Here is a 17,446-nt window from a genome sequence, read left to right as displayed (position 1 = left end):
CTGGGAGAGCTGTGGACCTACAACACCACACTTCCAATGGACCCCTGAGTGTGAGGTTGCCTTTTGTTAGCTCAAAGAATCCCTTAGAACCTCATCTGTCTTGGCTGTACACGAAACCATTTATTATAGACACTGACACCAACAATCAGGGCATTGGAGCAGTCTGTCCCAACCCGAAAGGGATGTCGAGAGGGTCGTCGGGTAATTCAGTCACTGTCTGAGCAAGCCAGGGAGAAACTGTTGTGTCACTAGTTAAGAACTGCTTGGCATCATATCTGTTTTGTACCACTTCCGATCCTACTTGTATGGTAAACCCTTCACCCTGCAGATGAATCACGCCTCACTCACCTGGGTCTTAAACTTCAAAGAGCCTGAGGTGGCGTGCTTGCTCGAAACTCTGCAGGGATAGCAGTTTCACATCCAACACAGGGCTGGAATACGGCATTCCAAAGCCAACCTGTTTCTGTCCTCCCAACCACCTAACCTCACTTTATTCTTTGTTATTTAGTATTGCCTAATCATATTTTTATTTCATATAAACTTTTCTGTCTTCATTTTGTAAAGCAATTTGAGCTAAACCATTTGTATGAAAATGTGCTATATAAATAAATGTTGTTGTTGTTGTTGATGCTCTTTCTCACTGTCCCTGCCTCCTAAGTGACTGCCATAATTGTGCCCAGGCAGAAAAACACCAGGGATCCCCCACTAAGTGCCTTGCATTGAAAATAAAACTTAAATAGCTCCCCAGTAGGCATGGTCTTGGTGCAGTGGAGCTTCAAACACGTGCAGGACTTAGATGGCGAGTTGGTTGAAAGTTGGTCCTACATGGGCAAAATCTACACTGCATGGCCCCACCCTGAAGTCCTTCTGGAATTAAGGGATGGAGTGGTCTATCGGCACTGGGAAAGTCCGATTCCAGGTCGGCACCTGTGTCAACTAATGGTACCACGGAATGTCTGAAGTGAGCCACTTTGGTGTCGCAATGACTCTTGAGCGACTCCGCCAGCAGTTCCACTGGTCAGGTTGCAATTACAATGTTGTGCTGTATGTCCATTGCTGTAACCTGTGCACGACTCGCAAGAGTCCCACTTACACATCGCATGAACCTCTTTAACAGTTACTAGTGGGATCCCCAATGGAGCTGGTGGCGATGGACATCCTGGGACCTTTTCCTCGGTCTGAATCCAGAAACTGCTACATCTTCATTGCAATGGACTATTTTACCAAATGGCCAGAGGCATACAAAATTCTTGATTAGAGTGCCACTACATGTGCTAAAAGGCTTGGTGGAGGAGATGTTTTGTCGATTTGGAGCACCGGAGGATCTGCATAGTGACAAGGGATGTAATTTTGAATGAGAGGTGATGTAAAAGGTGTGCAGACTCTTCTCAGTCCACAAGACTTGGACAGCTTCTCTGCATGTCCAAAGCAACAGCCTTGTGGAGCAATTCATGTGCACCCTAGGCACTGGGGTCAACAGCTTCCTGCCATCCTGTGGGTGTATTGATCTGTCATTCAGGAGTGCACAGGTTTTACTCCTGCTATGTTGATGTTTGGAGGGGAGTTGCGTATCCCAGTGACCCTTGCTTTTGTCACACCTTCAATGTCCGGTCTCCACACCATACTCAGTCCCCAATACATTGCGGAAGTCACTCATGCCTTCGCCCAGACCCATCAGCATACAGCCAGCAACAGTCAGAAGAGGGCATATAACAGCCGCTGTTGGGGAGAATTCCCCCGAATCCTGGTGACAGAGTGTGGTTGTACGCTCCGTAGCAGAAGAAAGGGTTGGATCCTAAACTGTCTGACAATTGGCAGGTGCCATGGACCATCCTGTCTCAACTATCAGAGATAGTGTATCAAGTCAAAACAGGACACCAAACAATAATGGTTCAGCACTATCATCTCGCCCAATACCACCACAAGGGTAAGTTTGCCCTGCATGGTTCCACGGAGCCAAGCACCTTGGTTGTCCGGGCCCTGACCATCCTGACAGCCATATTATCTTCTTACTCTACAAGTGTCGCAGAAATAGTGGTGTCTCTAATGGCAGCAAAACTGCAGTGCAGTCAAAGGCAGCCACACTGCCTGGAGGTATTCGGTCACCGTCTGAGTCCTAAAGAGAACACAGCCAGGACAGCGATATTTACAGGAGGGCGGCTGTGCAATGGTGGTACTGGCAGCTCTGGGAGCAGTGGCAAGCATAAATGCAGTATAATCCAAGTGGGAAGACCCATAGTGGTTATTGAGCAACTGCTATGTAAATGTAGAAGCCACCAAAAAACCCTACTTGATGCATCCTATAAAAGCACTGATGGCTGGGTAAGCAAGTCCTTTTCAGGATACAAACCAATAAAACAACCATGAAAAAGAGCTCCAATCCATATGATCCACGCATGCTTACACCGCACTTTGCTGCAATGCCTGTATGTAAATGAAACTTTGGTATTTCTGAAATTAATCATAATATTTATTGTAAATTATCTTTTCTAATACAATGTAACACTTATCACAATAAAATGATTAGCTCAGTTTATAAATTAGGTATTGATTATTAATCATGTTTATACAGGCCTCTCCTCTCAATGGTAACTTGAAATTTGGAGTTTAAAACCCTCACTGATGTGGTTAATTTCTGGCCTTGTGCACCACCTTCTAAGTCTTTCAAATTTATCACTTGAAAATGTCTGACTGCACTTATCTTTACGGTATTACTGCACAGTTATTTTTTGGTACTACTCTCAATGTTTTGATGGTCAACAATATAACACTGCCATCTTAATCTTATCTATTTTGGTAAAAAAAATTAGTATCCATCATAGTTATACTCACATCTAAATTTTACAGAGGTTTATAAAGTGTCATATAATAAAGTTCTGTTTAATGTGTCTTAAATTAATTTATTCTTACCATGCTGTGGGAGGCACAGTGGTAGTGCTGCTGCCTTACACGAAGGAGACCATGGTTCAGGCCCTCTGAGCTCCTTTGTGAAGTCTGCATGTTCTCCAAGTTTCTGCATTGTTTCCTCCCTCATTCTAAAAATGTGGTGGATTCATAATACTAGATTTTGTGTTCACTTTGTGATGGGCTGGTGCCCTATCCTGGGACTGTTCCTACCTGATGCTTGCTGGGATTGGCTATGACTTCCCTGCAACCCCATTCTAGATTAGTGGGTTTGGAAGAGGGATGTTTCTATTTGGAAGAGAGATGTTTCTATGCTTCTTTGTTGCCTGCTAATTTCATTATTAGCATCATTATCCTTCTAATTATGTAAAATAATAATTATTTTGCAACCAGCATAATCCAATTCAGGGTGACTTAGAATCTGAGCAAACCCCAGCAGCACCAGTGCAAGTCAGAGTGTCAGTCAGTCCATAGCTGTACTCTCTCATAGATAGATAGATAGATAGATAGATAGATAGATAGATAGATAGATAGATAGATAGATAGATAGATAGATAGATAGATAGATAGATAGATAGATAGATAGATAGATAGATAGATAGATAGATAGATAGATAGATACTTTATTAATCCCAAGGGGAAATTCACCTACTCCAGCAGCATACTGATAAAAACAATATTAATTAAAGAGCAATAAAAACGCAGTGCAAGTTAAAAAAAAAAAAAAAAGAAAAATGGAGTGGAGAGTGCAAGGCAGGTATAATAGACAATAATCTTGTATGGTGTTAACGTTTACCCCCTGGGTGGATTTGAAGAGTCGCATAGTGTGGGGGAGGAATGACCTCCTCAGTCTGTCAGTGGAGCAGGACAGTGACAGCAGTCTATCGCTGAAGCTGCTCCTCTGTCTGGAGATGATACTGTTTAGTGGATGCAGTGGATTCTCCATGATTGACAGGAGCCTGCTCAGCGCCTGTCGCTCTGCCACGAATGTCAAACTGTCCAGCTCTGTGCCTACAATAGAGCCTGCCTTTCTCACCAGTTTGTCCAGGCGTTGAGATGTCCATCTTTTTTATGCAGCCTTCCCAGCACACCATAGCATAGAAGAGGGCGCTCGCCACAACCGTCTGATAGAACCTCTGCAGCATCTTATTGCAGATGTTGAAGGATGCCAGCCTTCTAAGGAAGTATAGTCGGCTCTGTCCTCTCTTGCACAGAGCATCAGTATTGGCAGTCCAGTCCAATTTATCATTCAGATGCACTCCCAGGTATTTATAGGTCTGCACCGTCTGCACACAGTCACCTCTGATAATCATAGTGTCCGGGAGGGGACTGGGCCTCCTAAAATCCACCTCCAGCTCCTTGGTTTTGCTGGTCTTCAGGTGTAGGTGGTTTGAGTCGCACCATTTAACAAAGTCCTTGATTAGGTTCCTATACTCCTCCTCCTGCCCACTCCTGATGCAGTCCACGATAGCAGTGTCGTCAGCGAACTTTTGCACATGACAAGACTCCAAGTTGTATTGGAAGTCCGATGTATATAGGCTGAACAGGACCGGAGAAAGTACAGTCCCCTGCGGAGCTCCTGTGCTGCTGACCACAATGTCAGACCTGCAGTTCCCGAGATGCACATACTGAGGTCTGTCTATAAGATAGTCCATGATCCATGCCACCAGGTATGAATCTAATCCCATCTCTGTCAGCTTGTCACTAAGGAGCCGAGGTTGGATGGTGTTGAAGGCACTAGAGAAGTCCAGAAACATAATTCTTACAGCACCACTGCTTTTGTCCAAGTGGGAGAGGGATCAGTGTAGCATATAGATGATGGTATCCTCTGCTTCTACCTTCTCCTGGTATGTGAACTGCAGAGGGTCGAGAGCATGGCGGACCTGTGGCCTCAGGTAGTGAAGCAGCAGCTGCTCCATGGTCTTCATCACATGTGATGTCAGAGTGACAGGCCGGAAGTCATTCAGCTCACCAGGACGTGATACATTTGGGACTGGGATGATGCAAGGTGTTTTCCAAAGCCTGGGGACTCTCCCCTGTTCCAGGCTCAGGTTGAAGATGTGTTGTAGAGGACTCCCCAGCTCCAATGCACAGGCCTTCAGCAGTCATGGCGATACTCGATCTGGACCCACTGCTTTGCTGGCATGAAGTCTCCTCAGCTGTCTGCTTACCAGGGCTACTGTAATTATGGGTGGGGGGAAATTCTCTCCTATGCTGGTATCAGCAGAAGGATGGGTGGAGGATGCAGTACTCTGAGGTGAGAGTGGGTTAGGGTGGTCAAACTTGTTAAAGAAGTTGTTCATCAGGTTTGCTCTCTTCACGTCTCTCTCGATGGTGGCACCCCACTTCGAGCTGCAGCCAGTGATGATCTTCATCCCATCCCACGCTTCCTTCATTCTGTTATTCTGTACCTTCTGCTCCAGCTTGCTCCTGTACTGCTTCTTCACCGCCCTGAGCTGGACTAGGAGTTTCTTCTGACTTCTCACTTGAGCTCATGCTGATCACCGCCTTTAAAAGCCCTTTTCTTCTGGTTCAAAAGGCCCTTGATGTCACTTGTAATCCATGGCTTGTTGTTAGCATAGCAGCGTACTGTTCTTACTGGAACTACACTGTCCATACAGAAGTTGATGTAGTCAGTAGTGCAGTCAACAACCTCCTCGATGTTCTCACTACGTGATCCCTGCAGGATATCCCAGTCCGTAGTTCCAAGGCAGTCTCTCAGAGCCTGCTCTGCCTCAGGGGACCACTTCCTGAATGATCGTGTGGTTGTAGGTAGCTCCCTCACTCTTGGTTTGTAGTGAGGCTGAAGCAGAACCAGGTTATGATCTGTTTTCCCAAGCGCAGGCAGCAGGATGGCGCTGTATGTGTCTTTAACGTTTGCATACAGTAGGTCAATAGTTCTATTTCCCTGGGTGTTACAATCCACATACTGGGAGAAGGCAGGCAATGTTTTGTTCAGCATCACATGGTTAAAGTCTCCAGCAATTAGCACAAGCACCTCGGGGTACTGTGTTTGTAGTTTAGCAATAGCAGCTTTGATGACGTCACACTCTATCTCCACGCTCGCCCGAGGAGGGATGTAAACAATAATAACAATGACATGTCCAAACTCTCTGGGCAATAATAATAGGGATGCAGACTTACGGCCAACAGTTCGATGTCCCTGCAGCAAGTGGAGATTTTAACGTTTACATGTCCAGAGTTGCACCACCTTGTATTCACATAGAGAGCGAGTCCTCCTCCTTTCCGCTTCCCGCAGGTATTTGCGTCTCTGTCCGCTCTAACTGTGCTAAACCAGGGTAGCTCCATGTAAGCATCTGGGATGGTGGTAGTTAGCCACGTTTCGCAAAAGCACAACAAACTGCATTCTCTGTAGGTCCTGACATTTTTCACCAGCGCAGCCAGTTCATCGATCTTATTTGGTAGTGAGTTCTCATTTCCCAGAATCACAGAAGGCACCGAAGGCTTGTATCGCCACTTCCTCACTAGCCACTTAGCCTTTAGCTTAGCGCCGGCTCTGCAGCCACGATACCGCCTTCTTACCTCGTCAGGTAAATAGGGAACCACACCAGCACAGGCCTTTGTTTTCAGCGCTTGAAGCTGACTACCTGAATAGACGAGTCTTGGCGTGTAAAAATCCATGTCCAAGTAGTAAGAAAAAGGTAGAAATATAAAGTCGTACACAGAGCTGCTGGAAAGGCTGCCACTCACGGCGGCACCTACCATATGCAATGCTCATGAACGCTGGGGTTAGTTTTCAGTTGTCAGTTAACCTAAGCAGCATATTTTGAGGATGCGGGATGACAGCCTGAGCACTAAGACAACAACATAAGTGGACACTCCACACAGACATCAGCTCGGCACTGGATTTGAATCCAGAACACTGCTTCCTTGAAACAGCAGGGCTAACCACTGTACCACCTTTTATCACATTATCAGTTTTTTAATTAAACTTTTATTTAGTTTTATTTCTATTTTTTATGTCTGACAGCCTTCCCTTTTGTTTCTTATTTTTCTGTTTTATGGTCCAGAAAAGGCAAAGGGGTAGGAAGAATGTGGTGAGTTGGTAATATGTGGCTTTCAGAAGAAATATTCTGAAATTACACCATACATTTGCTCATATTTCATAAATTGTCACATTCATTTTGTAATTGTTGTTGTGATCCAGCAGGGGGCACAGAAGCACCCTAGACACAACCTTACAGACACAAGTCCTGGGTTCAAATAAATGATTTATTATAAGAAAATACCTTCACCACAGGTTCATTGTAAAATACAGCACATAAACATAATAATTTTCTCTCTTCCTCGACTCCACCTTTGCCCTCTTCCGCCCAACTTCTGCTTGCCTGGATAAGGCAGAGCGATTCCTGTTATCAAAGACTCGGAAGAAGGTCTGGTGTTAGGACATGGTCCATTGCAAACACTTCCTGGGTCAGGTAGAAGTCCCATTAAGTAGGGATTATAAATCCCCCGCAGCATCCCCTGGCTGCACCCACTGAACCTAAGAGAACTATATTCTGGTACTCCAATTCCCAGCATGCCCTGTGGGTGTTTGAATTGCTACTGAAGCCCAGGAACTCTGGCATCTAGTGTATCAGAAGAGAAAATATTTACTTTCCATTGTCTCTCCCATTCCTTCCACTGTACTGGGATAAGAGTCCCTGTTCCATCCTGGGCAAGATGCTGGCACTTGTGTGCCATCCAACACATGGTGTAGGGGAGGTCCTGTTAATTTGTTTATGGATTATGTTACAAGTAGCTGTGTGTAGTCTTTGGGACAAAAAACAACCTGAGGACTCCCTAGCAGTTTTACTATATCTGTGAACTTGGAGAGGTATCAGCTAACTCTTAAGAATTACACAGGGCAGAGGACATGGACACACCTGTGCTTGCTGCCCTGCTGGCTTTAGTAAGATGACACTGGCGATACCATATCTTAGCCGTATCACTGGCATATGAGTCCTATTAATGTTTGTCAGGAACAAATACCTCCAGATAGACAATGTTTTTAGTGAAAACCTCAAGCCTTTCCCTCCATTGCTGAGGTGTTTCACTTGCACGTTGTTGAGCCGTGGCTTTTGTTTCCTTTTTGTGTCTCTTCATCTGCTGTCATTAGCACAATGTCGTTGTTGTGTGGTGACGATTGCTGCAAACAAGTCTTCCATAGGAAGAAGTGAGGTGCATGCTTGCACCATCTAGTCGCTGTAGTTGAGCGTCAGCAGAGAAGACAGCTCCATACACACATAGGTCTTTCGTTTATGTATGTCTAATGGTATAATACAATAAAAAAGTAGGAAAAACACACAACAACTTCAGTAGTAATGCAGATTAAGGTTGGCTGAATGTACTGCCTCATGTACAAATATGGCCATTTTTATCAGCCAACATGTCAGCCACATTCACAAAATAATGTAGAGAGCTAAAAGAACACAAGTTATGCAGTCATGTTACAATTGTGTGGCTTCTTGTATTTGTATCTGTGCCGTTACTCTCATCACTTCTCTCTCTTCTCAAATGATTCATGGTTAGCATATCCATTATCATTTTACATTATTATTTGAACATCTTGCAGTCACCAGCATCTTCATGTGTTTTCAAGGGTCACAATGGAGTAGAGTTACAACACGGAGGGGTACTGTGTGGCACAGACACTTGCGTTTCTCAGCCGACAAGCTATGCTCTCTTTCTATATTCTTGTATTTTTGTTTTATACTATGCTGTACATCTTCAAGTTCACCACAGGAGGCTGCTGTTTTCCACAGACAGTTCCTGTCTCATGAGAATGACTCCAAAGAACCTTAAACTTATTTTACTGTAGAATCCAATAGCTGGTCAAGAATTAATAGCATTGTAAAGAAAGAACCTACGGAGAAGGAGCACTTTTAACTTGCGGTGGAATCTCCGTGTGACCAGAGGCGTAGCTAGGGTTTTCAGTGCCCAGAGACAACTGAAGATTTCGCGCCCCCTCCTGTTTGCCAAAATGCAATGGGGAACATCAATTCGGTACCCCCTGGATGCTGCGCCCGGGGACAGATGTCCCCCCTTGCCCCCTCCTAGCTACGCCACTGCGTATGAGTTAAAGTGAGCCCTTAATGCGTAATATCCAGAGCCTCTGTTAATCTTTTTTATGTAGTGTATGTTATAGTATAACATACACACTAGGCAATATTAGAATATTGTCATCAATAGTAAACAAACAAGTAATACTTTTAATGTCTATATTTAAAATTAAAAGCTGTCACCATTTGGGTGCTGCTTTAGGCTGCAATACTCCCAAACCCTGGATGTAACACTGCAGTCAATAATGACTCTCAATTCCTTTTTAATATGGAGAGGATTTCATTTTAAATAGATATGAAACTCAAAACCTATTTTATAAAGCTATACAGTAAATCGATGAAATTGCAGTGGCTCAAACAGAAATAACCTTAAATAATTTATTACTAGAATAAAATCTTCAATTCCCTTGTAACAGCCACAGTTATTGCATTTGAATATTACATCGATACAAATTGATTTTTTTATACACAAATTGCTCTTTGCTTCTACAGATTTAAATTGATAAGGTCAGAAAAATCAGTACCATATTATATCAAGTAAGTATTAATGAATTTTAAAAAGGTAATCTCATAAACCAACATTGCATACTGTATAATCTATTTCCACACACAATATCATGTATCTCTCTTTATTGTAGATAATACAAACAAATATTCAAACAGAAGGAAAGAACGCATACTTGTAATTTTTATTTCTGCCATCTGAAAGGAAAATATTTCTGTAATACTGAAAATAATTTTAAAAAATACACTTACTTATTTCCAGTTTTAGAGGGGAACCTAATTTGTGTGTTAGCAGGTGATGGGCTCGCTTAATGGACTTTGGAAATAATCATTTTAAACTGTTTCATCAACATGCCTTTTACTTAAAAAGGAAAAAAGTGGGAGACTACATTCCCGTGGCTTTTGATGGGATTTTGACAGTCTGGAGGGGAAATCTTTCTTTAGGGATGCAGCACGCTATACAGAATTTTTCACAATAAGAATAATATTAATCCTTGATACTGTAAAGTAAATAGGCAGATAAAACAGAGATGTACTGAAATTATTTATTTCCTGAGCAGCATGGATCTTTGTGTTTAATCCACAACTGATGCATTCCATAATGGATTCAATAGCTGCTTATTGACCACTGAAAATTTATGCACATTAGAATTAGTTCCTCTGACCCTTAGATGGATTACGTGAGTCGGTACACAGATGGATGGATGACTGAACATAAAAAATTTTAGCAGTGAGAAGGGAAGGTTCCATATTTAAGACTGTTGATTTAAAATGTTTGCCACTTAAATGGGACTATATTTGAAATGTTAAGAAATATTTTTAGATTAAAAGAATGATGATAATAAAGTAATAATGTGGTTATTATAATGTGTACAATATTAAGTAGCCACCCTTCTCACTCTTAAAGCCTTAAAAATATTTAAGTTCAATACAAGATATTTTTGTATAGCATTCTTCACTGAGGGCGGCACGGTGGCGCAGTGGGTAGCGCTGCTGCCTCGCAGTTGGGAGACCTGGGGACCTGGGTTCGCTTCCCAGGTCCTCCCTGCGTGGAGTTTGCATGTTCTCCCCGTGTCTGCGTGGGTTTCCTCCGGGCGCTCCGGTTTCCTCCCACAGTCCAAAGACATGCAGGTTAGGTGGATTGGCGATTCTAAATTGGCTCTAGTGTGTGCTTGGTGTGTGGGTGTGTTTGTGTGTGTCCTGCGGTGGGTTGGCACCCTGCCCGGGATTGGTTCCTGCCTTGTGCCCTGTGTTGGCTGGGATTGGCTCCAGCAGACCCCCGTGACCCTGTGTTCGGATTCAGCGGGTTGGAAAATGGATGGATGGATTCTTCACTGAGTATGGGCTCAGAGCACTGTAACAAATTACAAACAATAAAGTTCACAAATTGCATAATGTACACATATGAAATACTGACCTGATTATATTTCTTGGACTTTTATTATTTTATATTATTGTACATTTGGAGGGCGGCACAGTAGCGCAGTGGTAGCGCTGCTGCCTCGCAGTAAGGAGACCTGGGTTCGCTTCCCAGGTCCCTGCGTGGAGTTTGCATGTTCTCCCCGTTTCTGTGTGGGTTGTCTCCGGGTGCTCCGGTTTCCTCTCACAGTCCAAAGACATGCAGGTTAGGTGCATTGGCGATCCTAAATTGTCCCTAGTGGGTGGGTGTGTGTGCCCTGCGGTGGGCTGGCGCCCTACCTGGGATTTGTTCCTGCCTTGCACCCTGTGCTGGCTGAGATTGACCCCCATGACCCTGTGTTAGGATATAGCGGGTTGGAAAATGACTGACTGACTGTATATTTGGATGATGCCTGTACTGTATTCATATTCATTACAACTAGATTTTAGGACAACACACATATTTTTTACAGTTGAAGCACAAGTGGGTAAAATGACTTGTTTAGGGTCAGAAGCAGGAATTCAATGGGCAGCCTCATGCTTTAAGATCTGATGCCTTGGCCTCTACAACATCCATCCATCCATCCATTTTCCAACCCGCTGAATCCGAACACAGGGTCACGGGGGTCTGCTGGAGCCAATCCCAGCCAACACAGGGCACAAGGCAGGAACCAATCCCGGGCAGGGTGCCAACCCACCGCAGGACGCACACAAACACACCCACACACCAAGCACACACTAGGGCCAATTTAGAATCTCCAATCCACCTAACCTGCATGTCTTTGTACTGTGGGAGGAAACCAGAGCGCCCGGAGGAAACCCACGCAGACACGGGGAGAACATGCAAACTCCACGCAGGGAGGACCCGGGAAGTGAACCCAGGCCCCCAGGTCACCCAACTGCGAGGCAGCAGTGCTACCCACTGCGCCACCGTGCCGCCCCTTCTGTTTTAAAATGTTCAATCTGGCAATGCTGTATAAAGTAATCAACATGCATATTGGAGTAAAAGTAGAGATACCTTTCTAAAAAGTTTCTCAAGTAAAAGTAAAATTTACCTAAGAGAAAACTAATCATGTATGAGTTGAAAGAATCTGATATCAAAATACACCTAAGTACATGTACAAGTTAATGTGAGCTCTCTGACCATTCTACTGCATATCAGTCCATCCATCCATTTTTGAAACCTGAGTATCTGGAGTAGGGATGTAGACAATTATGGTCCTTGGGAAAGATATTTAAAAGGCCATCTTTATTTATTTGACAATTGGCTTCTGGTGTTTTTTTTTTCTAATTTTTAAAAGCACCTCTCCTAATTGTCCTGAGTTCTTGTCTTGGTCCTATTTTGGTTCAGTACTGTATGTACAAGATATAGTGTGAAATTTTGGAAATACTAGTGTCACTGAGGTTTATGTTACTCACATGTTCCATTAGTTTCTTTTATGTAGCTATGACTAGTGAAATATTTAAATATATCACATGACTAGTCAGTGTCTATATCCTGAAAACTATTTTTGAGAAACATTTAATTAAGGCTAAGTCTTAGTGTTTTCAGAAAGTATTCAGACCTATTAAGACAAAGTGAAAATGTGTTTTCAGAAAGATCTGCAAATTTAATAAAAATTAAAAATAAAAATCCCCCATTCATATAAATATGCAGACCCTAGTTCAGTACTTTGTAGAAGTCCCTTTGGCAGCAGTTACAGCTTACAGATAAGCTTACAGTTTATTCCATTCTTCCTGGTAGATCCTTGGATGGAAATTGTCAGTAAATTGCCATCTTCAGGTCTCCGTACAGATGCTCTGTGAGGTTCAAGTCTGGGACATAATTAAAGTGTGCTTGTACACTTAACTAGAGTGTATTTTATGAATGGCTTAATTCCTTTCCTTTTCTGAATTTGAATTAAAATATCTTATTTCTATCTAAGATCTTTACAGGATACGCTTTTGATAGCTTCTAGAAATGCTGTCTGAATCTTCATCCTTACTATAGCCAGTGTCACTTCAGGGATAGATACAGTGAAAGGTCAGAGAGAAAAGCTGCGCAGGTTACTTTTAACAAAGCTTCTAATTTGTATAGAGAAGAAAAGTGTGTCACTGGAAGATAGAATTTGGAACTTAATAGTTTAAAAGTTGCAAATGGATGCTATTGCCTCTTCCACACATTGAATACTGCATAAACTTAACGAAGGTTGAAGCAGGTGATTTTCATGTACAGGGGTAACAGCTTTGAAGTAAGCTTCTCTTACTTAAAATGTGTCCTACACTTATTCCATACCTTTTGTAAATTGTAAGCCACTGGGTTTCTAGTAAATGGATGATAATTAGTGTTGACCCAGCAGAGCATACTAAGACAACGTAAAACAAAATTTCCTTTCCATTACTAACAAAGTGGTCAACATTTGTGGACTTCTCCCAATTTAAAACATATTACTGTACAAATATTGGTAGTCCAATAATGGAATTGAAACTGATGTAGTGCCATCTCATCTCATTTTTTTAACTGCTTTTACTACCGATGGTCACAGTGGCAGCAGGCCAAGCAGGTCAGCCAAGACTACCCTGTCTCCAGCTATAGATTCCAAGCTCTTCGTGGGGAATTCCAAGGCGTTCTCAAGATAGCCAAGAAATATAATCTCTCCTGCGTGTCCTCTTCTAAATCTGGAGATAAGTGACTCTGCTCTGGGGTTCTCCCAAATCACAGAGCTTATCACCCTATTACTGAGTGTCAACCCAGCTACCCTGTGAAGAAACTTCATTTCTGCCACTTGTATCCAGAGCTCATGACCATAAGTGAGTACAGGGATGTTGATCAACTGGTAAACTGAGAGTTTTGTATTTAGACTCAGCTCTGGCTTCACCAGTATGGACTGGTGCAGCACCTGCAGAACAGCTGCTACTGTGCCACACCACTTGTCAATCTCATATTCCCTTTCTTCATTAACAAGATCCAGAGATACTTGAACTTATCCATTAAAATCAGTAGTTCTCTCTTCAATTGGAGAGAGCAATCCAGTCTTCCCAGAGACTGAACAATACAAAACAATATAATACAATACAATTTATTTTTGTATAGCCCAAAATCACACAAGAAGTTCCGCAATGGGCTTTAACAGGACTTGCCTCTTGACAGCCCCCCAGCCTTGACTCTCTAAGAAGACAAGGAAAAACTCCCAAAAAAAACCCTTGTAGAGAAAAATGGAAGAAACCTTGGGAAAGGCAGTCCAAAGAGAGACACCTTTCCAGGTAAGATGGGCGTGCAGTGGGTGTCAAAAAGAAATACAATACACAGAACAGAGCACAAGTAATCCTCAATACAATATAATAGTGCAATAGAAATATTACAAGTACAGAGCAGAATTCAACAGGAGATGATATCACATGGTACGATTTGGAACTATAAGTTTAGACTTGGAGGTGCTGATCCTCATCCCAGCCACTTCACCCTCGGCAGTGACTTGCTTGAGTGCAGACTGAAGGTCACAGTCAGATGAGACAAAGAGAACAACATCATCTGCATAAAGCAACAATGCCAGCCCTATCCTCCACAGCTGGACACCCTCACATCCTCAATATTCTGTTCATGAAAACCACACACAAGGAATGGTGTCAAGACACAGCCTTGATGGAGTGTGACACCCACACTGAATAAATTCAATTTAATACTAAGTATTCAGATAAAGTTCTCACTGCATTTGTGTAAGGAACAAAGAACTAGCAAGAAAGGTCGTGTTAACCCCCAGCACAACATGTGATGCCACCTTCTACTTTAGAGTTCAGTAGATTTGCCTTTTTATTGCACGGTTATTTTGAGTTCTTGATAAATTATATTATAATTGAGTCTAACTTCTTAAAAAATGATTTGTTGATGTATGCATTGCATGTTGGGATAGTCTGGAGGAAGTATTGGAGCTTTGGGAGGATATTAATTTTGAAGATTCTCCCAGATAAAATAAGCGATGAGGAGCACCATCTATTAACATCTTGTTTGATGTTTTCCAACATACCTCCAAGGTTGTGTTTAAAGAGATCTTTATATTTCTTAGGTATTTAAACTGTTCTGATACAATTAGCAAAAAGGTATAAGTTCTCCTAGCAAGTTTAATACTAATGGAATAGAACATTAGAGCAATTCTTCCAAGAATGGGCAATTTAGCCCAACAAGCGCACCAATACTATTCACCTAATTTCTATAAAATAGCATTAATTCGAGTTTTGAAGGTCCCTAAAGTCCTACTGTCTACCACAGTACTCAGTAAATTATTCCATGTGTCTATTGTGCTCTGTGTATTTATATAGGAGGAGTGGTTAAAACATTATGCGCCTGACCAATTAAGAGAAACACCAGTGATGCTAAATAAGTTTTATAATTTAACATAATCCTTATAAACACTGATGCACTTGCTACACAGTTCACAAACCTTTTTGCCACTTTCTTGTTTGTACCACCACTCTTCTGTAGCTGAGATGATGGGTACATTATTACCATAGTGCATCGTGTAGAAACAGTCCTTTAGATTGGGGCACAGGTGGTAGTCACATTGTGAACAGGGCAGGTGTGGCATCTCTTTGAATCTGCAGTTTCACCGAGTAAATTGTAATCGGAGCCTTTGTCCTTGAAACAAAATAGGGTGCTTGACAGCTTTCTTCACTGATTTTCCCTGAATGCCTGCCATAGTTGTCAAAGCTTCTCCTTCTTCCTCTTCATCTTTTCTCACTTCTATGTGGGGTCAATTTATTTGATCAGCTTGGTCCACCACCTCCTTGCTGATCAAGCCCTTTTCCTTCAGATCTTCTTTTCCAAAGCATATCAGAATAAAACTGACAAATCATGTGGAACCTTTGAGAAAAAAAAGCAATATAGAGTGCCTCCTCAAGATCATAAAATATTATGTACATATTTTTGCTGATGCTGGATTGGACCTTAAATTTCTATGGTATTGGAGAATCATTGTGCTTAAGTGGTGTCAGTTGTTGCTTTATACATTTCTTCCATTCTGAATTTGTTACCTTGATATTCTGCTAAAAACTTTGCATGCAGTTATGCTTCATTCCAGGAGTTAATGTTTTGGGCACATGTTAGGATTTAAAGTCTCAAAAGAGGCAGAGATGCAAATTACTTTATAAAAGTAATTTCCTAAGAAGCAAAGGTCAGTAAGGAAGCTGAGAAAAATACCAAAAACACCAAAGTTAAAACAATAGCCAAAAATTTAAAGTCTAATGTCTAGTGAAGAGCTTGGTCCCTAAAGTCATTAAAAAATGTATTATTTTGACAGAGAGCAAGAGTCCTTCCTTTAATGGAAATTAAAGTTTGGACATTCTTACGTGTGGCATCTCACACCTTAAATGTCCAAGATTGTGTGACTGGATATGGGTACTGTAGCCACAAACAACATGGTGGTGACCATGGCAAACAGCACACAAAAATGTCGACAGTCACAAGAAAAATAATCAAATGGAATCACAAAAATATTATGAAAAATAAGTCAATTTTAAATATAAGAAATGAGCTAACAAAACATTCCAAGGTGACCCCTAAGCTCCTAACAGCACGTTATTGGGATTTTGCTCTAACTTTACCCTATACCTTGTCTTTCTTTCCTTTTCTTACCTTTCTTTTGTTTGCTAAATGCTTTCTCTTACTCTTTTCCAGGACTGATTATGGGGGCAGATGCTCTCCATTGTGGTTAAGCCTTCAGATATTGTTCCAGTTCTCTGTAAAAGAAGACACTGAGGCCTTTGTCCTTTGCTGAGGCCTTGACCAATTCTTCCATATCTACATCACCTCTTGTCATGCTGTTTGGTATGCTGGGTTTATTTTTTGTACTTCCTCAGAGCAAATTTAGGTTTTAGGCAATGCTTTAGGGTTTTTTTGGTGGGTTTTCAATTTTTCTTTTTGGTCATTTTTATTTTGAGTTTATTTTTGTCTTGTGGTTACTAAGAATTTTTTTTGGTATGTTTGATTTTCAGCTTTAATGCTAATTTCCCTTTGGTAGATTAAATGTAGATTAGATTAGAGTACATTTATGTTCTCAATAAAAATAATAATAAACATTGATTACATTTATATAGTGTTTTTCTCACTACTCAGAGAGTTTACATAGACAGACCAGAAGCATTCAACCTTGTTTTGGTTTCTTGAATTGTGAATAAATGTTTAATTTAATTCCTATTAAAATTTGTTTGAGGATTACTGTCAATTTCAAAATGATTTTTTTATCATATGCATTAAATTAAGCAAAAGGGTGGTTGTTGTCTACTCACTATACATACTCTTGTCTTTAGTTTACTAAAGAGGCAAGCGAAACACACAGAGCTTGTTCATATTCATGAAGAATGGACTCAACTGACCCATAATTAATTTGTTAATGTATCTCATACACTGTTACTCTCCTGTACGATTTGCTCAGTGGTGACATTTTGTACTGTCATTGATGTTAAAGGCTAGCCAAAACCATGGGTCATCTTGAGAGACGTCCTGTCCTGGCAGAATTCTGCAGACCATCTCTTGGCTGTGGTACATGAAGGGGAGTGGTCCTTCTACACACTCATTAGGAACGACTGAATCTCCAAAGGCAAAT

This window comes from Erpetoichthys calabaricus, chromosome 1 (assembly GCF_900747795.2).
Source record: "Erpetoichthys calabaricus chromosome 1, fErpCal1.3, whole genome shotgun sequence".
Lineage (NCBI taxonomy): Eukaryota > Metazoa > Chordata > Cladistia > Polypteriformes > Polypteridae > Erpetoichthys > Erpetoichthys calabaricus.
The sequence above is the reverse complement of the archived record's forward strand: the minus strand, read 5'-3'. Positions refer to the sequence as shown.